Source organism: Callithrix jacchus, chromosome 13, assembly GCF_049354715.1.
Source record: "Callithrix jacchus isolate 240 chromosome 13, calJac240_pri, whole genome shotgun sequence".
Classification (NCBI taxonomy): Eukaryota; Metazoa; Chordata; class Mammalia; order Primates; family Cebidae; genus Callithrix; species Callithrix jacchus.
The window spans coordinates 27910849-27933473 of record NC_133514.1 but is presented as its reverse complement, the minus strand read 5'-3'; the positions used below and the strand labels follow the sequence as shown (position 1 = coordinate 27933473).

The 22625-nt window shown below is 38.8% G+C and overlaps 1 long non-coding RNA gene and 1 pseudogene across 2 annotated transcripts in view; one reads left to right on the top strand and one right to left on the bottom strand.

The window, feature by feature from the left end:
• Positions 1-22625, top strand: part of LOC108588015 (uncharacterized) — a 571409-nt gene that overhangs the window by 243040 nt on the left and 305744 nt on the right. The gene's annotated exons all lie outside the window — the stretch shown is intronic.
• LOC100387886 (microspherule protein 1 pseudogene) lies at positions 1818-3221 on the bottom strand (annotated as a pseudogene).

Genomic DNA, 22625 nt, shown 5'->3' with positions numbered 1-22625 from the left:
ATTCAGGAAAGTCAGAAAAAGAACTCTAGGTTTCCGATGGGGAGGTGGATGGAGGCATGGCACTGGGAAACTCTTGCCTTTGAAACCACGCCCCTGTGGATCGAGTGTTCCTTAACACAGTCCTTCAGTATTATGTATCTAACCAGCTTGCTATCAAGTATTTACCCAACATCTATTTCACTATGTATCTGTCTATCAGGCACCAAGATTGAGCTTCAATTTTTTGTTTAACAAAAATCTATTAGGACTTGAATCATGCTGGGCTTTTGGAAAGCCAATATTTAAACAGCGATTTCAACGTCATTTTCAACATTCTTGAGCTTCTATCTTATCAGTGATCAATGAACAATGATTAACATCATGCTTAAACAGGAATGACTCATAACATTCAGACTTATTGCTCAGATACAAATGTTCACTTCCAGTTTTTCTAAACTTGGTAAATGAAATTGGGAGTTAAATATTCCTACGTGCTTTAGGGTTGCAATTCTGTCAGTTAAACATTTATTGCTACAAGATGTTACTGCTGCCAAATGATAAAAGCATGAACGATAATTGCAGAAGGTGATAATTTTAGGTACAAAAATGATTACATTTCAAGTAGGTAAGAAAACTGAAAGATATATTTACTTAACTAATAATAGTTAAATAAACAAAAAAACAGATTGAAAGAGAAGAAGAGATGGAATTAAGCAGAAAACTTAGGAACAGAATTTCCTTTTTGAGTCAAAGTTTACGAATGTTAAGTGATAATGTAGACTGCAGTGATAAAGCTTAGATCATATCATTCAAAAGTTCTTTAATATTCTATCATTCATCACATTGAACAAAATAAACTTTAAAAACTAAATTTAATTTTTACATAGGCCATGAGTCTCTTAATAAAATGTGTTTGAGGATTCTTTACCATTGGGATGCAAATTAAGAGTATAATGTCAACTTTCTCCTTTCAGATTCAGTGAGGGTAAGATTTCGAAAACCATGTACAATACATAATATAAATTACTTTTGATCAGAACAAAAAGATTATAAGGATAAAGATGAGAAGAATAACGATTCAAAACTTTCCTCCTTTACTGATCTCATTTGAAAACGAGCAAAATTATAGTATGTATGGTCATTAGCAGCAGACTAAAATAATTATGCCTGTGCTCTGTAAAACTTAAATGAGAACTAAAGTGTGAAATTAAATAGTTATAGTAATCATTTCTGATAAAAGTTTGTTTCTGTCATCTCAGAAAGCTGCTGTTTGGCCCCAGCTTCAGCTTTGGGTGAATAGTGATTTTAACATTGGCAATTCAGTGTCTGAACAGATGCATATTTGGCCCATCTCTAGTATGAACAAACTATTCAGCAATTTGAACTTAAGAATATATCTTGGCTATATGTTGATATTTATATATATATATATATATTTTCATCATTTTCAGTTTTACTATTATAAGCAGTCTTTTTTAAAATTTTTAAACCTGGTGCTTTTTATTTACAAAAGAAAAACAATACAGGAAGAGTCTGAAGCTAATCAGCTGGATACACAGGAGTGAAGGTGGCAATGGGGGTGGGGTAGGGGGTTGTTTTTAGAGAAAGGAAGACGGGGAGAGGCTCTGGCTCTAGGGAAGCTGGATCATCTCAGCCTCTGCTGGCTTCAAAAAGGCCACCCCTATTCTCCCTCAAAGGTTCAACTCTATGGCCTGCAGCTGAGCCTCACACTGTCCATTCTGGGCAGGATTTTCCAGGAGTCTGAGTTCCCAGCTCAAGGGGGCTGGAGTGGCAGGGGAAACAGGCCAGTGAGGGCCGAGGGGTCCTGCTGCCACTCCTCACTGTGGTGTGATCTTGGCAGCCTCTGTCCAGATGAGGGCAATGAGGTCCTGGTTGTTGAGGAGGATGCATGGCTGGCTGGCAATCTCGACCACAGAGTTGTTGCTGAGGCGCCATCTGGAGCCACACAGCACCGGCTGTCCATCGATGTAGATGGGCTGTCAACCCTCAGTGGTAATGAAGAAATCACCCTTATTCTTCAGCTTGATGACACCTTGTTTCTGGGAGATCTTCCAGGCAGGGCCCTCCAGAGACAGGTCCACATCAATCTGGTTATCGTTGGTTGCTCTGCCCAGGGTGATCTCACGTGAGTGCATCGGGTGCCGTACCATGCGGCCCTGCAGCACTGCCAGTGTCTGGTTGTCAGAGTGCTGAGAGCTCATGCCTGTGATGCTGTCCACTAGCACCTGCCACTTACACAGTTCGTTCGTGCTCTAGCTGCCGAATCTCTCACTTCTAGCGCCAGTCATCCACCATCAGTTCATGTTCCAGGAACTCATCTCACATGTCCTTGAGCTTATTGTCATCAGTCAGGTCCTCTGCATCAGAGAAGTTCAGCACTTGGTCCCCTTTGGGCAGTGACTGTACTTTCTGGCCCTCCAGCAGGTAATAATGCTTCATGAGTTACCAGTGGGCCTGCAGGTACGGCGGTATGGGCCAGGTAGAAGGCATCAGGGTGTCTCTGTGTAGCAAGTCCTGGAAGGTCTCCAAGATGGGCTGGCTGGTCAATTCCACTTTGCTCAGCAGCTGTTCCTTAGCCTGCTGGAAAGGGCTTTGCTCTGGATGGCTGCAATATCACCTGGGTGCAGCTGCCTCATGGCCTGACAGGCCAACTTGGAAGGACAGGATCATAGAGCAGAGCATACTAGCGCTCCTGGACTTCCCCAAGGGTGAAGTGGTAGCTGAACTGCATGCCCAGGTGGACAGATGTCAGGTCACTGGTCTGCAGCACAGCATTATAAGCAGGAGATCATCTGCAGCCTTCCAGTGGCCCATATCCTTGGTCACCTGAAGTGGCTGTTTACTCTTCTTTACATACTTGGTGAGTCCAGGGGACTGGGGCTGAGCTGGGTGGCACAGTAGTGCTGGGGGCTTTGGATACCCTCTTCTTTTCACTGGAAGAGGGTTCACTCACTGAACAGTGCCCTGGTTCCACCCCACTGGCCCCCTTTGCCAGGCTGCTCTCCACTTGCTTATCATTGAACTTCCTCTTGATGAACCTGGAGGAGCTTCTCCATTTAGAGATGGTTCCCAAGGCCTGGGAGGACGCCTAATTCTGCCCTGCCAGTGACTCCTCATCCTCTGAGTGACTGACAGTGCCTATACCATCAGGGATGAATCTAGCAGCCCCTGAGAATCTTTGTCCATCCTCTTACAGTCCCAAAGCCACTGATTCCAAACCATGGGGCTAGGAGGAAGTGTCCCATAGGCTCATCCAAGGATTCTGACCAGGTGAGCTTAAAGGCTGAGAGAAGATTTATTCCTAGACTGCCAGCTCCAACAATTTCTCCATGGTGACAGTAGCAGCCACAGGGCCAAAGCTGGCTTCCTGTGAGCAGTCTTAAATGAGTATCTCATTCATATTTGTATCTGTTTCTTACATTCTGGATTACATGTGCCAACATGCAGGTTTGTTACATAGGTATACACATGCCATGGTGGTTTGCTGTTCCCATCAGCCCATTATCTACATTAGGTATTTCTCCTAATGCTATCCCACCCCCCACCCAGCCCCTCAGGCCAATAGGCCTCAGTGTGTGATGTTCCCCTTCCTGTGTCCATGTGTTCTTATTGTTCAACTCCCACTTAGGAGTGAGAACATGAGGTGTTTGGTTTTCTGTTCTTGCATTAGTTTGCTGAGAAGGATAGTTTCTAGCTTCATCCATGTCCCTGCCAAGGACATGAACTCATCCATTTTTATGGCTGCATAGTATTCCATTATGTATATGCGCCACATTTTCTTTATTTAATCTATCATTGATGGGCATTTCAGTTGGTTCCAAGTCTTTGCTGTTGTGAAGAGTGCTGTAGTAAACATACTTGTGCATGTGTCTTTATAATAGAATGATTGATAATCCTTTGGGTATATACCCAGTAACGGGATTGCTGGCTCAAATGGTATTTCTAGTTCTAGATTTTTGAAGACTCTCCATACTGTCTTCCACAATGGTTGAACTAATTTACACTCCCACCAACAATGTGTAAATGTTCCAGTTTCTCCACATTAACTTTTAGAAGTATAGTTTCTTGTTTAATTAAAAATACATTTTGAAATTTATTTTGCAAAACTGTTTGCTTAAAAGGCTACATCAATTTAATGCCTTTTATCAATGTATGGAGTGGCCTATTTCATAGACATTTTCAGCATCCACTCCCTAAATTGTTAAATCTCTCTCTGTCTAAAAAGAAAAATAATCATACTGATCACTGATCCAATGTTTACTTCCCAGTTACATTTCTTTTCCTATTCATGTCCTACATCTAATTATTATTAGGCTATAAATTTTTCTTACTGAGTGACAAAATTTTATACTTTTAGGCAATTAGCATTGTATTTGTCCTATGTATTGGAAATACTTCTCCACTCTTTGGCGTTTTTGTTAATTATATGTAATCTGTATTTTTCATGCAAAAACTTGTTTCTTTAATGAAAAAGTAAAGTAACTTGACCATTGCTTTTCTCTGTGAATTTAAAAAAATTATATGTTAAGTAATCTTGCATGGTCAGTGGCTATTTAAAATAAGTACTTCATTTGCCTCTAGGAGATTCGCGGTTAGCATTTTTACTTTGAAATCTTAGACTCAGTAGAAATATGAATAATAAAAATGTTTGGTCACTTTTTTTTTTGGTTTTGTAAGGTACCATTTTTGAAACTTGCACTAATACAAGAACCACTTGCCACATGTCGTGCTTAACTCTTGTTTATGTTGATTAAAATTAAGAAAAACTAACATGTAGTTCTTCAGTTGCAGTAACCATATTTCACATCACTGAATAGACAAATGTGGCAGGTGGCCACTCTATTGGTCAAAATAGATCTAGAATATTCCCAACATTCCGGAAAATGTCATTAGTGGTGCTCTAAACTATGTAACGCATATTCTATTTTATTCTCCTAGTCTGCATTTTTAGCTTTGACAAATACTAAATTTCGATGTATATATTTCAGGCAGGCATTATAATAAATATTTAAATAAAAATTGTTTAGGTAAAAATTATGATAAAACACATGATGTTCAGGTTTGGTGGCTCACACCTGTAATCCCAGTACTTCAGGAGGCTGAGGTGGACAGATCACCAGAGATCATGAGTTTGAGAGCAGCCTGGCCAGCATGATGAAACCTGGTCTCTACTAAAAATACAAACATTAGCTGGGTGCGGTGGTGCATGTCTGTAGTCCCAGCTACTCAGGAGGCTGAGGCAGGAGAATCACTTGAACCCAGAAGGCGGAAATTGCAGTGAGCTGAGATAGCAGCACTGCACTCCAGCCTGGGTGACAGATCGAGACTCCACCTCAAATATTAAAAAATATTTAAAGCAAATTAAAAACCCATAAAGAATATTATTTCATAGTTGTTGCACATTTGTGAATGTGTTATTTGAGTCTATGTAGGAAAGGCAGGGCTCATAATCCTAATTCTATAGATGAAAAACTGAGTCATAAAATGATAAAATGATGTGTCCAGTTCACATAAATATAAGTGGAATAACCTAAATTGAAGCACAGCTCTTTGATGTTAATTCATTTTTTTCTTCTGTATTAAGTCCCTGTGAATTGGCTTCAGTTAACTGAGTTCATTGCCAACTGTCAAGCACAATTTGACTATTACTTATAATTTTTCTTCTGTCTCTTTTATATCTCATATTTCATTTATACCTGGAATGCATTCGTAATTTTCACCACCTGTTAAAATCTTACCCCATTGAGAGTTCAGTTAAAAATGTCACCTTCACTTACTTTCTTCCTCATTTTTATCTTTACCTCTAAACTTTAGAGAACTTATCATGAGTTACTTTTGAGTAATCTAGCAATATGTGAATATGTTACTTTCCCCACTAATTTATAAATACAGAAAGGGACTAAGTTATATTCAGTTTTATATCCTTAAAGTGTCTATGACAGATTTGGCATTGAATCAACGTTGGTTGCACCAAATAAATGTATACAAAAGAGCATTTCAAAGCATCCCAGGAAACTCTCAGGGTAAATTTGCTGAGACTACTTTAGTTTGAACAGAACATCTTAAAATGAGGACACGGATTTCCTCACTTGGATAATTTAGTTGTGATGCAGGCAAGTTTATGTCCATTTCCAATACTTACTGGAAGGAAAATGACAGATGTGAGTTGTAAGCAAAAGAGGAGATGGAGCCACTGCCCATTCTTGATTCCCCAAGAATCATATCCTTATTCACTTAATCTTTGGGAAAAAAAAGCTGCTTCTCTCCACCTACAGACAGCAATTAGGATCTCTGTTTCCCCAGTACAAGATCAGTAGTTTTCTATTTTAAACTTTGCTCTTGAAAAGTGTCTCACCAGGTCTTCATCTCATACATTTTATTTCTTATAATTTGCCCAAATGAATGGCACGTATTTTCTCTCTTTTGACTTTTTTAAATCTTGAGTCATCAAAGACAATTGAGCTCTCACAGAGATAAATGGAAATGAACTGTCTATATGAAAAGAAGCAAGTTGACAGAAAGGAATTAAACGAAGCAAATATTTCTTATGTAAGTCGTACCTATGCAACACACAGGGCTTTGAATAATTTGCGTTCATGCAGACTTACTTTGGAATGCAGAAAGCTTCTAAAATAGTTTAAATATGTTCAGTTGACAGTTTCTTGAACACTTTGAGTGAAAGCATAACATAACTAAGAATAGTAATAGAACTGAAGTATTTTAAAAGAGAAACGGGTTAGTCTTATAAAACAACACAGATTCACATAAAGATCAACTTAATTTTTAAAAAATGTGCAGGAGAGTGGCTAAAAAGCATCTGAAGTATTTTGAAAATATCTAGGGTCAGTTGCAGAATGAATGCTGTATACCAGCAGTGCACTCTGTGATTCAGGAATCCCTAGGGTTCTGGGACGTTTTCAGGAGCAACTGAAAGGTTTCGACTATCTTCTTCTTAAAACAAGATGCTGTTTTCCTTTTTCACTGTACTGATACTTGCACCAATGAAACAAAGTCATGATGGGTGAAAGTGCTGGTGCCTTGGCAGAAATCAAGTTATTGACAGTAAAGGGTCCTGGTAGTCAGTATATTCTTTACTGCCAGCTCTGCTCCTTTTTCTTTTTTTTTTTCTTGAGACAGTCTCACTCTGTTTCCCAGAATAGAGTGTAATAGTGTGACCTTGGTTCACTGCAACCGCTGTCTCTTGGGATCAAGCAGTTTTCTTGCCTCACCCCCGCAAGAAGCTGGAACTACAGGTGTGCATCACCACTCCCAGTTAATTTTTGTATTTTTAGTAGAGACGGGCTTCATCATGTTGGGCAGGCTGGTCTTGAACTCCTGACCTCGTGATCCACTGCCTGGGCCTCCCAAAGTGCTGAGATTACTGGTGTAAGCCACTGAGCCCGGTAAGCTCTGTTCTTGGAGGAAAAAATTTAAAAATGTCCTTACTTAAAATGTCCTTATGAAGAAGTACAAGTAACAAATTTTATTAAATCTAGGTTAAGTATTCTGTGTAACAAAATGAGATGTATATATAAAGCACTTTGGTTCCATAACCGAGTAAAGCGATGATCTCTAAGAACAGCGCTTGTGCAATTCTTTGAAAACTAAAGTAGCCTTTTTTTTTTTTTTTTAATGGAACATCATTTAACTTTAAAGAATGTCTGACAGAGTTTAATTCAGGTTTGAGTATTTAGGGGACGCATTCTCAAAATGAACAAATTGAATCTATCACTCTAAAGGAATAAAACTGACAGTATTTATTTCCAGTGATAACATTTAAGCTTTCAGATTAAAAAAAATAGGACTTAGGAAACCTTGTATATAGGACCATGAGCCTGGTAGGTTCCCAATACTTAAAGATTTTTTGATAAGATCAGTCGCATTGATAACACATGAGACTTTTTAGGTATTTTATAACTCAGTGACCCAGTAATTCTCAAATGACCAGTATATGATGTTGCAAAGTCATGAATCAGTTAAAAGTCCCATACAAATTGTAGATAGATATATGGTATTTAAGGCATCAGAGAATAAAAGTTCTTTGACATTGCTTTCGTGTTCTACATGGAAATTCACCTTGATTTGTAAGATTTGATGTAGTATCAAAGAAAAATATTAATAATCTGATATGAATGCAGAGGCAGATATGAGCAAACAGCTATGTCATGTTAATCCAGACAGAGTTTTGCAAAAATAAACAATTCTCACTAAATGATTGTTTGGAAACACATTGGTTCTTCATAAAAATTGTGATATTTATATTATATGATACATTTATTATTTGAATATAAAAGTATACATTAACATTTCTTAGTCTTAGTTACTAATACAGTGAAAGTTTGAATAGAAAAGTGTACATTATATTTTAACATTTGTTAGTCTTAGTTACTAACATGGCAAAAGTTACTACTAATGGTAAAGGTTGATAGATATAATCCCTAAAAGCAAACGCTTGTTGGAGTATTCAATACTTGTTTGGTTTAAAGACATCCTGAAACGGTTTGATAACTGCTAATATAAATAATAAGTCATATAAATAACTTCTAAGACAAATACGTTATTTTGAGGTCAGACAAGAGAAGAAAGAATATGTAGAAAAGGAATAATTAGAACTCTATCTCAGGGAAATGTTTGATAGCACTCCTGTCAGGGACCTGATACTGTTATCTATTACTTTATTTATTTTCTCTTTTTTATTTTTTTTTAATGTTTATTTGGTTATTTGAATTGGCACTAACACATTCTGAATCCTTGTACAAGTTAAACATTAAGAACAACACAAAACAGATATTTATTCAGTCAACTTGTTTATCCACTTACCACCTTTCTCTAAAAAAGAGAATACCTTACTTGTCCATTTATTCATTTCTATTTCTGTATTAGATAGGTCTAATTCCAATACTTTGGCTTTTTGTTTTAAAAATTGTATCCTATTTTATTTAAGAAAAACTGCAAGAAAACTCTAACTTTATTTTTCTAGACTTCCATGTCTTTATTCGATGGATAGTTTCCAAATTAAATTACTTTATGTCTTGGAAAATTTGACAAAATTATTTCTTCCTTTTTGTAATACTGAATTTCACCATGTACTTCTGCTTTCTTGCTATTTGCCTTGCTACTGTGATGAATCTTTGCATATTCTTGCTTATTTCTCTGTTCAGTGTGGGAATTTCCATTCTCCTCTTACTCGGTATTTCCCTCCTAAATGATCTCGTTTATTAACATGTTTTGAATACTTCTGTACCAATTATTTCCAGATTTTTATTTGCCATGTAGATTCCTTATTTGTTATGTAGACATGCATTTTAAACTGTATTTTTAAAAAATATATATTTCTTCTGAAATGTCACAAATGCACCTCAAATTTAACTTTTTTAAAATATCATTTTATAATTTATCTCCACTGAGCATATCCTTTCAGGTTCTGATTCTCAGTGGATGGAACTATTGTGCATTTTGTGGCATTGTTACAGATCATAGGATCCTTCTTTTGATATTTTCCCCTAGCTCATTCACAATCATCTATCACTAAGACATGATGATTTCTCTTCCAAATATTATAAGATTTTTCATTTTTGTTTTTTCTATCCCTCCTAGTAGGTCTACAGCCAACTAACACCTTTTTTCCAGAACATTCAAAAGTTCCCTAACTGACCTCCTCTACAACTTCCACTCCCTAATTCAAGTCTGTTTCTTATACTTAATAAAATGCAAATCTGGTTTTACGGTTTCACTATGTTGAATTCCTTGTTGCCTTAATTCTGATTGCTTTTAGGAAAAGACGAAGGCTATGCATAATCTCACACAACTCTTCCCATTAGTCTATGTTTTTCAGCCATTATAATTTTCTTTCAGTTTCTTTAATACATCATGCTTATTCCTACTTAAGGTGTTTCCTAGAGGTTTCATTCTGCCTTTCTCCCTCTCTCTCCCTGTTTAACTTCTATTCACTCAGACTTCAGATTTCAATGAGATCTCATAGTACATTCTTTTCCCTTATAACACTTAAGATAATTTTTTTCATCACAGGGAAGGGAGTACTAAGCACTGTGGTCTACTGTGGGGAATAGGGGAGGGACAGCAGGGGGAGGGGAGCTGGGGAGGGATAGGCTGGGGAGAAATGCCAAATGTGGGTGAAGGGGAGGAAGGCAGCAAAACACACTGCCATGTGTGTACCTATGCAACTGTCTTGCATGTTCTGCACATGTACCCCAAAAACTAAAATGCAATAAAAATAATAAATAATTTTTTTTTTTTTGAGATAGAGTTTCACTGTTGTTACCCAGACTGGAGTGCAATGGCATGATCTCGGCTCACTGCAACCTCCGCCTTCTGGGTTCAAGCAATTCTCCTGCCTCAGCCTCCTGAGTAGCTGGGACTACAGGCTGCACCACCGTGCCCAGCTAATTTTTGTATTTTTAGTAGAGATGGGGTTTCACCTTGTTGACCAGGATGGTCTCGATCTCTTGACCTCGTGATCCACCTGCCTTGGCCTCCCAAAGTGCTGGGATTATAGGCATGAGCCACCGCGCCCGGCCACACTTAAGATAATTTAATTACAAATACAGTCGGGCCTTCACATCTGTGGGTTTTGCATTGGCAATTAAAGCATCCATGAATTGAAAAATCTTCAGGAAAAAAACACAGCAAAATTAACAATAAAGCATATCTAAATAAATATAAATAAAATGGTACTGTCTAACCATTTTCTAACCAATTACAAGTATTTACATTGTATTAGGTATATAAGTCATCTAGAGATGGTTTTAACTACATGGGAAGAATATGCATAGGTTATGTGCAAACACTGTGCCATAATTTATGTAAGGAATTTGCACATCTGAAGATTTTGGTATCCACTGTGAGGAACTGTGGAACTAATCCTGAGTGATACCAAGGAAGGATTGTACTTAAAATTATGTTCTTTATTTCTTAGGAAACTCTATGGGGCAACTACTCTGTTTATTTTGTTTCCCTCTCTCTCTCTCTCTCTCTCTCTCTTTTAAGCATCTTGAACTAGACAAAGATGATTTTCAGTAAATACTTTTAATCTGTATATGTGCAACATGTGTCATATGGAAAGAGATGAAAATAAATACATGTCAAAAGAGAGAATGATATGAAGGTGGGAAATGGAAAGTTTCCTCCACAGGTTCTGATTCCTCAGCTTTTAAATGAGAGGATTCTTTCTGCTGTAATGGGATGTGCTTTCTGATCAACCATATTAGCTTAATCTTGAAAGTATGTATTATTTAGGGTGGTATAATTTACCTTAAAAATGCTCATATATCATATAAATGGACTGAATGTGCTATTTTGCCATAGCAAAACTCAGAATAATATAGGATTCTTATCTTAAGCAGATAAGACTTCTGATTAAAAAACATGTTTAAAAATAGAGAACTGAATTGTTAAATTTTTAACTTGAATAACCATGTATTTAAAATTAAAGCTCTTAAAACATGTATCACATTTAAAACAAAATTATTCTAAAAAATCCACATATATGAATTCATCATTGATTTACTATTTGACATGCAGCCCTGGTCACTGCTTACTAGTTTTCTATTTTTAAGTGAATGTGAATATGCATATTCATATATAATTAGAATTGTACTAATAATTCTTTATATAATAAAAATATAACAAATGTATTAAGCTCTTTGCCTCCTAAAAATTTTGAAATACAGACTGGAATACAACTTTGTTTAAATCTTGGTTAACAAAATAATTGCCTTTTCACCTCCAAAATATCTTGCACCAACAGCACATCACAGATTATCTGGACAGGTAATATCTGTTAAATTCAGTTTAGTTTTTAACAACTACTTAGTAGAAGTATATGTGTTCTAACCTAACCTGTTATACATAGCAAGTTCTAATATCAAGAACCTGAAATTAGAAATTAACTGCAACACAGAACCATTCAGTCTGGCCATAATTTTTTTTTTTTTTTTTTTTTTTTTTTAGTCAGAGTCTTGCTGTGTCACCAGCTGCCAGGCTGGAGTGCAGTGGTGCAATGTTGGCTCACTGCGACCTCTGCCTCCTGGGTTGAAGCAATTCTCCTGCCTCAGCCTCCCGAGTAGCTGCGGGCCACCATGCCCAGCTAATCTTTGTTTTTTTTAGTAGAGACGGGGTTTTGCTATGGTGGCCAGGATGGTTTTCATCTCCTGACCTCGTGATCTGCACACCTCGGCCTCCCAAAGTGCTGGGATTACAGGTGTGAGCCACCGCGCCTGGCCCCAAATGTTTTTTTTTCTTTTTGTATATTTACATATTTTATTGCACTTTAGGTTCTGGGATACATGTGAAGAACATGCAGGATTGTTGCATTGGCACATGCATGGCAATGTAGTGTGCTGCCTCCATCCCCATCACCCATATCTGGCATTACTCCCCATATTACCCCTCCCCAACTCCCTACTCCCAACTGTCCTTCCCCTAGTCGCCGGCAACAGACCTCAATGTGTGATGGTCCCTCCCTGTGTCCATGTGTTCTCATTGTTCACCCACCTATGAGTGAGAACAGTGGTGTTTGATTTTCTGTTGTTGTGTCAGTTTGCTGAGAATGATGGTTTCTAGGTTCATCCATGTCCCTACAAAGGACATGAAGTCGTCATTTTTTATGGCTGCATAGTATTCCATGGTATATATGTGCCACATTTTCCTGTCCAGTCTATTGTCAATGGGCATTTGGGTTGGTTGAAAATCCCTGCTATTGTAAACAGTGTTGCAATGAATATACGTGTGCATATGTCTTTATAATAGAACTCTTTGTAATCCTTTGGATATATACCCAGTAATGGGATTGCTGGGTCAAATTGAATTTCTTTCTTGGTCCTTGAGGAATTGCCACACTGTCTTCCACAATGGTTGAACTACTTTACACTCCCACCAATGATGTAAAAGTGTACCTATTTCTCCACATCCTCTCCAGTATCTGTTGTCTCCAGGTTTTTTCTTTAGCATCATTTTCTTTCTCTTTCTTCTCATTTGAGGCAATGCATATGATCTTTTTTTTTAATCGCATTTTAGGTTTTGGGGCATATGTGAAGAACATGCATGATTGTTGCATAGGTACACACATGGCAGTGTGATTTGCTGCCTTCCTCCCCATCACCTATATCTAGCATTTCTCCCCATGCTATCTCTCCCCAACTCCCCACTCCACACTGTCCCTCCCCTATTTCCCCCTGACAGACCTCAGTGTGTGATGCTCCCCTCCCTGTGTCCATGTGTTCTCATTATTCAACACTCACCTATGAGTGAGAACATGTAGTGTTTGATTTTCTGTTCTTGTGTCAGTTTGCTGAGAATGATGGTTTCCAGGTTTATCCATATCCCTACAAAGGGCTTGAACTTACCATTTTTGATGGCTGCATATTCCATGTTGTATATGTGCCACATTTTCCCAGTCCAGTCTATCATTGATGGGCATTTGGGTTGGCGCCAGGACTTTGCTATTGTAAACAGTGCTGCAATGAACATTCGTGTGCATGTGTCCTATAGTAGAACAATTTATAATCCTTTGGATAAATACCCAGTAATGGGATTGCTGGGTCAAATGGAATTTCTATTTCTAGGTCCTTGAGGAATTGCCACACTGTCTTCCACAGTGGCTGAACTAATTTACACTCCCATCGACAGTGTAAAAGTGTTCCTATTTCTTCATATCCTCTCCAGCATCTGTTGTCTCCAGATTTTTTAATGATTGCCATTCTAACTGGCATGAGATGGTATCTCAATGTAGTTTTGATGTGCATTTCTTTAATGACCAGTAATGATGAGCATTGTTTTCATATGTTTGTTGGCCTCATGTATGTCGTCTTTTGTAAAGTGTCTGTTCATATCCTTTGCCCACTTGAATGGGTTTGTTTTTTTCTTGTAAATCTGTTTTAGTTATTTATAGATTTTGGATATAAGTCCTTTGTCAGAGGAGTAGATTGCAAACATTCTTTCCCATTCTGTTGGTTGCCTGTTCACTCTAATGACTTTCTTTTGCTGTGCAGAAGCTGTGGAGTTTCATTAGATCCCATTTGTCTATTTTGGTTTTTGTTGCCAATGCTTTTGGTGTTCTAGTCATGAAGTCGTTGCCTATGCCTATATCCTGTATGGTGTTGCCTAGGTTTTCTTCTAGGGTTTTTATGGTGTTAGGTCTTACATTTAAGTCTTTAATCCATCTGGAGTTAATTTTGGTGTCAGGTGTCAGGAAGGAGTGCAGTTTCTGCTTTCGGCACATGGCTAGCCAGTTTTCCCAACACCATTTATTAAACAGGGAATCCTTTCCCCATTGCTTGCTTTTGTCAGGTTTGTCAAAGATCAGATGGTTGTAGATGTGTGGCATTGCCTCTGAGGCCTCTGTCCTGTTCCAATGTTCTATTTCTCTGTTTTGGTACTAGTACCATGATGTTTTGATTGCTGTAGCCTTGTAGTATAGTTTGAAGTCAGGTAGTGTGATGCCTGCAGCTTTGTTATTTTTGCTTAGAATTGACTTAGCTATGTGGGCTCCCTTTTGCTTACATATGAAATTTAAGGTGGTTTTTTCCAGTTCTCTGAAGAAGGTCGTAGGTAGCTTGATGGGGATAGAGTTGAATCTATAAGTTACTTTGGGCGGTATGCCTGTTCTCCTGATATTGATTCTTCCTAACCATAAGCATGGAATGTTTCTCCATCTGTTTGTGTCCTCTCTTATTTCCTTGAGCAGTGGTTTGTAGCTCTCCTTGAAGAGGTTCTTTACATCATTTGTTTGTTGTATTCCTAGGTATTTTATTCTCTTTGTAGCCATTGTGAATGGCAGTTCATTCTTGATTTGGCTCTCTTTAGTTCTGCTATTGGTTTATAGAAATGCTTGTGATTTATGCACATTAATTTTGTATCCTGAGACTTTGCTGAAGTTGCTTATCAGTTACAGGAGATTTTGAGCTGCGACAGTGGGGTATTCTAAATATACAATCATGTCGTCTGCAAATAGAGACAATTTGACTTCCTCCTTTCCTAAATGAATACCCTTTATTTCTTTTTCTTGCCTGATAGCTCTGGCTAGAACTTCCAACACTATATTGAATAGGAGTGGTGAGAGAGGGCATCCTTGTTTAGTGCCAGGTTTCAAAGGGAATGGTTCCAGTTTTTGCCTATTCATTATGATATCGGCTGTGGGTTTGTGGTAAATAGCTTTTATTAATTTCAGATATATTCCATCAATACCTAGTTTATTGAGAGTTTTTAGCATAAAGTGCTGTTGAATTTTGTCAAATGCCTTCTCTGCATCATGTGGTTTTTGTCTTTGCTTCTGTTTATGTGTTGAATTAAATTTATAGACTTGCGAATGTTGAACCAGTCTTGCATCCCCAGGATGAAGCCTATTTGATCATGATGGATAAGATTTTTGATGTGCTGTTGCAATCGATTTGCCAGTATTTTATTAAAGATTTTTGCCTCTGTGCTCATCATGGGTATTGGCCTGAAGTTTTCTTTTCTTGTTGAGTCTCTGCCAGGCTTTGGTATCAGGATGATGTTGGTCTCATAAAATGATCTGGGAAGGATTCCCTTTTTTTTTTTTTTTTTTTTGGATTGTTTGGAATAGTTTCAGAAGGAGTGGTACCTTCTCCTCTTTGTATGTCTGGTAGAATTCAGCTGTGAACCCATCTGGACCTGGGCTTCTTTTGGTTGGTAGGCTATTAATTGCTGCCTCAACTTCAGCCCTTGTTATTGGTCTATTCAGGGTTTCAACGTCTTTCTAGTTTAGGCTTGGGAGGGTGTAAGTATCTGGGAATTTATCCATTTCTTCCATGCTTACTGGTTTGTGTGCAAAGAGTGGTTTGTAGGAATCTCCAATGGTGGTTTTTATTTCTGTGGAATCAGTGGTAATATCCCCTTTATCATTTTTTATTTCATCTATTTAATTATTCTCTCTTTTCTTTTTTATTAGTCTGGTTAGCTATCTATTTTGTTGATCTTTTCAAAAAACCAGCTCCTGGATTTATTTGTTAAAGGGTTTTTTTTGTGTCTCTGTCTCCTTCAGTTCTGCTCTGATCTTAGTTATTCTTGTTTAATGCTAGCTTTTGAGTTTTTCAGTTCTTGCTCCTCTAGCTGTTTGAATTTTGATGATAGGGTGTCGATTTTAGATCTTTCCTTTCTTCTCATGTGGGCATTTATTGCTCTAAATTTTCCTCTAGACACTGCTTTAAATGTGTCCCAGAGATTCTGGTACCTTGTGCCTTCATTATCATTGGTTTCGAAGAACATATTTTTTTCTGCCTTCATTTAATTGTTTATCCAGTCAACATTCAAGAGCCAGTTGTTCAGTTTCCATGAAGTTGTGCGGTTCTGAGTTAGTTTCTGAATTCTGAATTCTAATATGATTGTGCTGTGGTCTGAGAGACTGTTTATTATAATTTCCATTTTTTTGCATTTGCTGAGGAGTGACTTACTTCCAATTATGTGGTCAAGTTTAGAGTACTTGTGATGTGGTTCTGAGAATAATGTATATTCTGTGGATTTGGAGTGGAGAGTTCTGTAAATGTCTATTAGGTTTGTTTGTTCCAGGTCTGAGCTCAAGTCCTGGGATTTGCTTGTCAGCTTTCTGTCTCATTGACCTAATATTGACAATGGAGTGTTAAAGTCTCCCAGCATTGTTGTGTGAGATTCTAAGTCTCTTTGGAAGTTGTTAAGAACTTACTTTATGTATCTGGGTGCTCCTGTAATGGCTGCGTATATATTTAGGATCGTTAACTCTTCTTGTTGCATTGATCCTTTTACCATTATGTAATGCCCTTCTTTGTCTCTTTTGATCTTTGTTGGATTAAAGCCTATTTTATCAGACTAGGATTGCAACTCCTGTTTTTTTGTTTTTGCTCTCCATTTGCTTGGTAAATCTTCCTCCATCCCTTTATTTTGAGCCTATGTGTGTCCTTGCTTGTGGGATGGGTTTCCTGGATACAGCACACTGATGTATTTTGACTTTTTATCCAATTTGCCAGTCTTTGTCTTTTGATTGGGGCATTTAGCCCATTTACATTTAAGGTTAATATTGTTATATGTAAATTTGATCCTGTCATTTTGATGCTACCTGGTTGTTTTGCCCCTTAGTTGACACAGTTTCTTCACTGTATCTATGCTCTTTACCATTTGGTATGTTTTTGGAGTGGCTGCTACTGGTTGTTCCTTTCTATGTTTAGTGCTTCTTGTAGGATCTCTTGTAAGGCAGGCCTGGTGGTGATGAAATCTCTCAGCAATTGCTTGTTTGTAAAGGATTTTATTTCTCCTTTGCTTCTGAAGGTTAGTTTGGCTAGATATGCCATTCTAGGTTGAAAGTTCTTTTCTTTAAGGATGTTGAATATTGGCCCCCACTCTTTTCTGGCTTGTAGGGTTTCTGCCGAGAGATCTGCTATGAGTGTGATGGCCTTCCATCTTTGGGCAACCCAACCTTTCTCTCTGACTGCCCTTAGCATTTTCTCCTTCATTTTAACCCTGGTGATTCTGACGATTATGTACCTTGAGGTTCCTCTTCTTGAGGAATATCTTCATGGTGTTCTCTGTATTTCCTGGATTTGAATATTGGCCTGCCTTGCTAGTTTGGGGAAGTTCTCCTGGGTAATATCCTGATAAGTGTTTTCCAGCTTGGATTCATTCTCTACATCACATTCAGGTACACCTATCAAACGTAGATGAGGCCTTTTCACATAATCCCATATTTCTTGGAGGTTTTGTTCATGTCTTTTCACTCTTTTTTCTCTAATCTTGCCTGCTCCCTTTATTTCGTTGTGTTGATCTTCAGTCTCTGATATCCTTTGTTCTGCTTGGTCTATTCAACTATCAAGACTTGTGTATGCTTCATGAAGTTCTCGTGTTGTGTTTTTCAGCTGCATCAGTTCATTTGTATTCCTCTCTAAGCTGTTAGTCTTTTTAGCATTTCATCAAACCTTTATTCAAATTTCTTAGTTTCTTTGCATTGGGTTGGAACATGTTCTTTTAGCTCAGAGAAGTTTGTTATTACTGACCTTCTGAAGCCTGTTTCTGTTAATTCATCAGACTCATTCTCCATCCAGCCTTGTTCCCTGATGGTGAGGAGTTGTGATCCCTTGGAGTAGGAGAGGCATTTTGGTTTTGGGAGCTTTCATCCTTTTTGCACTGGTTTCTTCCCATCTTTGTGGATTTAATCTACCTGTGGTCTTTGTAGTTGGTGGTTTTCGTATGGGGTCTCTGGATGTCCTTTTTGTTGATGATGATGTTCTTTCTGTTTCTTAGTTTTCCTTCTCACAGGCACCTCTGCTGTAGGACTGCTGGAGGTCCACTCCAGAACCTGCTTGCCTGGGATCACCTGCAGCAGCTGCAGAACAGTAAGGGCTGCTGCCAGTTTGTTCATCTGTTTTTGTTTTGTTTTTTTTTTGTCCCAGAAGGATACCCACCACATGTCAGCCTGAGCTCTCCTTTATGAGGTATCTCTGGGTATACAGGAATTGGGGAGCTGCTTGAGGAGATATTCTGTCCCTTATAGGAGCTCAAGTGCTGAGCTTTGAACTCTGTTGTTCCCTTCAGTGCTGCTAGGCAGGTATGTTTAAGTCTGCTGCAGCGGAACTCATAATTGCCTTTTTTCCCAGGTGCTCTGTCCTGGGATGGGATTTATTTATAAGTTCCTGTCTTGCTTCTGCCATTTTACAGAGATGCCCTGCCCAGCAAGGAGGTGCCTAGTCACAGTCTGCCAGCAGAGGTGTAATGGAGCTGCCATGGGCTCTGCCCAGCTGCTGTGTGAACTTCCTTGCATTTTGTTTATAGGAGTATAGTTAGAACTGCCTCTGCAATGGTGCACTGCGTTGGCAATGGCAGACTGCCTTGGCAGTGGTGGACTGCCTCGGCAATGGTGGACTGCCTAGGTAATGGCAGACACCCTTCCCCCACAGAGCTGGACTGTCTCAGGTCCAGCTGTGCTTGCTGTCAAACTCTCAATCCAGAGCATTTCAGATTGCTGGTCTTTGTGGGAGTGGGCCTGGCTGAGCCAGATCACCTGGCTCCCTGTTTCAGCCCCCTTTTGTTTTCAGTTGAATTTGTGACTCTGTCTCCCAGGCGTTCCAGTTGCCAGTTGTAATGGTGCCTGGATTTGTATGAGTTTTTGTGCAGAGAGCTGCTGTACCAGCTGAAACAGCTGTGCTGGAGACTCATGGTGCTTTTTCTCCCTGGAATCTCCTGGTCTGTGGGCAGTAAAAATTAATCTGGAAGTGCAGTGATCACTCACCCTCTGTGTTTTCTCTGGGAACTGCAATCCAGAGCTTTTCTTGTTCAGCCATCTTGGATTGTCCTCCCCCCAAATTGTTTCTTAACCATTGTGTTAGTCCATGTTTCTGTTGCTATAACAGAACACCTAAGATTATGTAATATATACAGAAAGTAATTTATTTGGTTGATGATTCTGGAGTCTGGGATGTCCACTGGCATGGTGGTGGTGTCTGGCAAGGGCCTTGTGTTGTTGCTTCACAGGGTGACAGAAAAGCAGAAGGGAAAGCAAGCACATGTGAAAAGAAAGGGAGAGGACAAATGAGGCTGACCTACTTTTAAACAACCCGCTCTTGTGAGAGGAAATCGATTTTCACAAAAATGAACCCAGTCTCACAAGAAAGACATTAATCCATGTTAGTGACCTAGTTGCTTCGTAAAGGCCTCACCCTCCAACACCTTTACATTGGCAATTAAATTTCAACAAGAGTCATGGAGGGGACAAACCCAAGCGTTCTATCCCAGGTCACCCAAAACTCACGTCTTTCTCACATTTAAAATACAATCATTTTGTCCCAATAGTCCCAAAGGGCTTAATGTACTCTAGCACCAACTGAAAAGTGCAAAGTTCAAAGTTTCATCTGAGAAATCAGGCAAACACATTCCAGCTGTGAGCCTGTAAAATTAAAAACAAGTCATCTACTTCTAAAATACAATGACAGGACAGGCATAGGGTAAATACTTCCATTTCAAAAGAGAGAGGTGAAAAGAAGGGAGTAACTGGCCCAAAGCACATCCAAACTCAGCAGGGCAAACATTAAATCTCAAAATCCCAGAGCAATCTTTCATTCTGTGTACCACCTCATGGACACACTAGGCTGGAGGTTGGGCCACCAAGGTCTTGGGAAGCCCTGCTCTCATGACATTGCTGGAATCAGTGTAAATGGCTGCTCTCAGAAGCTGCAATTGCACACTTGTGCCTGCAGTTTTCCCAGGCTGGTGTTCCACACTGTAAGTGACTGTACAGTTCTGGATCCTGAGGGTGGCAGTCCCACTCCCATGATTCCACTGGGGAGTCTAGTGAAGACTCTCTGTAGAAGCCCCCCTACTGCAATGTGTTTCTGCCTGGGCCCACAGCTTTTCTGCAACATCCTTTGAAATCTAAGTGGAGGAAACCATGTCTCCATAGCTCTTGCAATCTGCATGTCTGCACCCTACAAGTACCAACCAGCACAAGCTCTGTCAGGGACTACAAAAAGCTATGATGTGGGTGATACTGCCAAGGTTTACAGCTTGCATCCTTTGGAGAGGAACCTAGAATAACTTGAACCACAATGGAAATAGCCGAAGAGTGTTGTGCTGGAATGCAATGAGCAGGGTATTGAGGAAGCCCTGGTCAGTGAGGCTGTGGAGGGGACCCTGGGCCTATGACACAAAATTATTTTTTCCTTCTAGGCCTCTAGGCCTGTGATGGGACCAACAACTTACAAGATCTCTGAAATACCTTTGGGATCTTTTTCCCACTGTCATGATGAATAGCCTCTGGCTCCCTTATATCAGTATGATTCTCTTCAATAACTGGTGTCTTTAATACATCTTTGTTTTCTTCCCCTCAACATGCTTTTTTGTTCTTTATGTGAACAGCCTGATGATTTTTCATGTCTTTATACTTTGCTTCTATTTGCTTTCACATTTCACTGTACACAGTTGAAAGTAACCATGCAGCTCTTCCTGTATTTTGCTTGGAAATTTCTTTCACACAAAAAAATCCTTGCTCATCACTCTGAAGTTCCACCTTCCACAAAGACCTAGGGCATGGACCCAATGCAGCCAAGTTTCTTGCAACTCTATAACAAGGATGGCCTTTACTCTAGTTCTCAGTAAGATGTTTCTCATTTCACTCTGAGACCTCAATAGAATGTCCTTTACTGTCCACAATTCTTTCAGCATTCTGGTCATGATCACTCAAGTAATCTAAGATGTCACTTTCCCTAATCTTCTTGTCTCCTAAGCCCTCAGAAGAATGATCACTACCACTCCATTTATGGCATTCTAGGCTTTTTCTAGCCTTTATTTCCAAACTCCTTTAACTTGTACCCATTCCTCACTTCCAAAGCCACTTTCACATTTCAAGGTATTTCTAGAGAAATGACCCACTTCTAAGTACCAATTTTCTGTTTTAGTTTATTTTCTATTGCTACTGTAAACCAAAAAGTGACTGAGGAAGATCTCAATTAATTTAGAGGTTTATTTTGTCAAGGTTGAGGACATGCCTGGGAAAAAAACTGTGCAAGTCACAGTAAGATCTGTGTCTCGTGCTATTTTTCCAAAGAGAGAAATTATTTAAAAAGGGCAGAGCAAGTGAGAGGGTAAGAAAAAAAGGAAAAACAAAAGAGGGAGGGTAACTGATGGGGCAAATGGTTACATTCTTATGAGGCTCTGATTAGTACTCAGTAAATCTACAGTTTACATTTCAAAAGAAAGGGATGTGGAAATAGTGAATAATGCATTGGTTTGGAGCTCACTATATATATATATATATACATATATGATAAAGTAACCCTATGAAATTACAGCTATCTGTTTGGGAACAAAAGGAAGGCAATTTTTGCATGACTCAGCTGCCAGGTTGAACTTTTCCCTTGGGCATAGTGAGTTTAAGGTCCCAAGATTTTATTTTGCTCTTATACTATAATGAAATACCTGTGACTGGATAATTTATCAAGAAAAAAAAAGGTTTATTTAGCTTATAGTTCTGGAAACTGGGATATTCAAGGTCAGGTAACTTCCTCTGGTTGGCTTCTGGTGAAGTTCTCATGCTTTGTTATAGCATGGGATAAATATGAAAAGGGAAAATGAGTGTGTACAAAGAAAGAAAGACAGGAAACATAGGAGGCTGACCTGTTTTATAACAACTCACTTTGTTAAAATAAATCTATTCCTATGATAACTAACCCAGTATTGTGAGACCTAATCCAGTCTCCTGAGAAAGGCATTTATTCATCTTAAGAACTCAGTCACCTATTATAGGCCCTACCTCCCAACATTGTTACACTGACCAATAAATTTAAGTGAGTTTTGGTTGGCACAAACCATATCCAAACCATAGCACCTATAGCCTGTTATGCGTGAAAAAATTCTTAAAATGACTTTGTGGTATATTTCTATAAACTAGGGCAGATGAAATTGCTATAAATAGTTTTGGTTTAGAGAAAGCAAGATAATATGTAAAACTTAAAGACAAGGATTCTCAAACTCTAAGTAGACTACCATCACAACATCCCCAAACAAATAAATAAAACCTCCTTGACAAGAGCCTGATGTTAAAAGTCATAGCCATAAAAAAGAATGAAGTCATGTCCTTTGTGGGGACATGGATGAAGCTGGAAGCCAGCATTCTCAGCAAACTAACACAA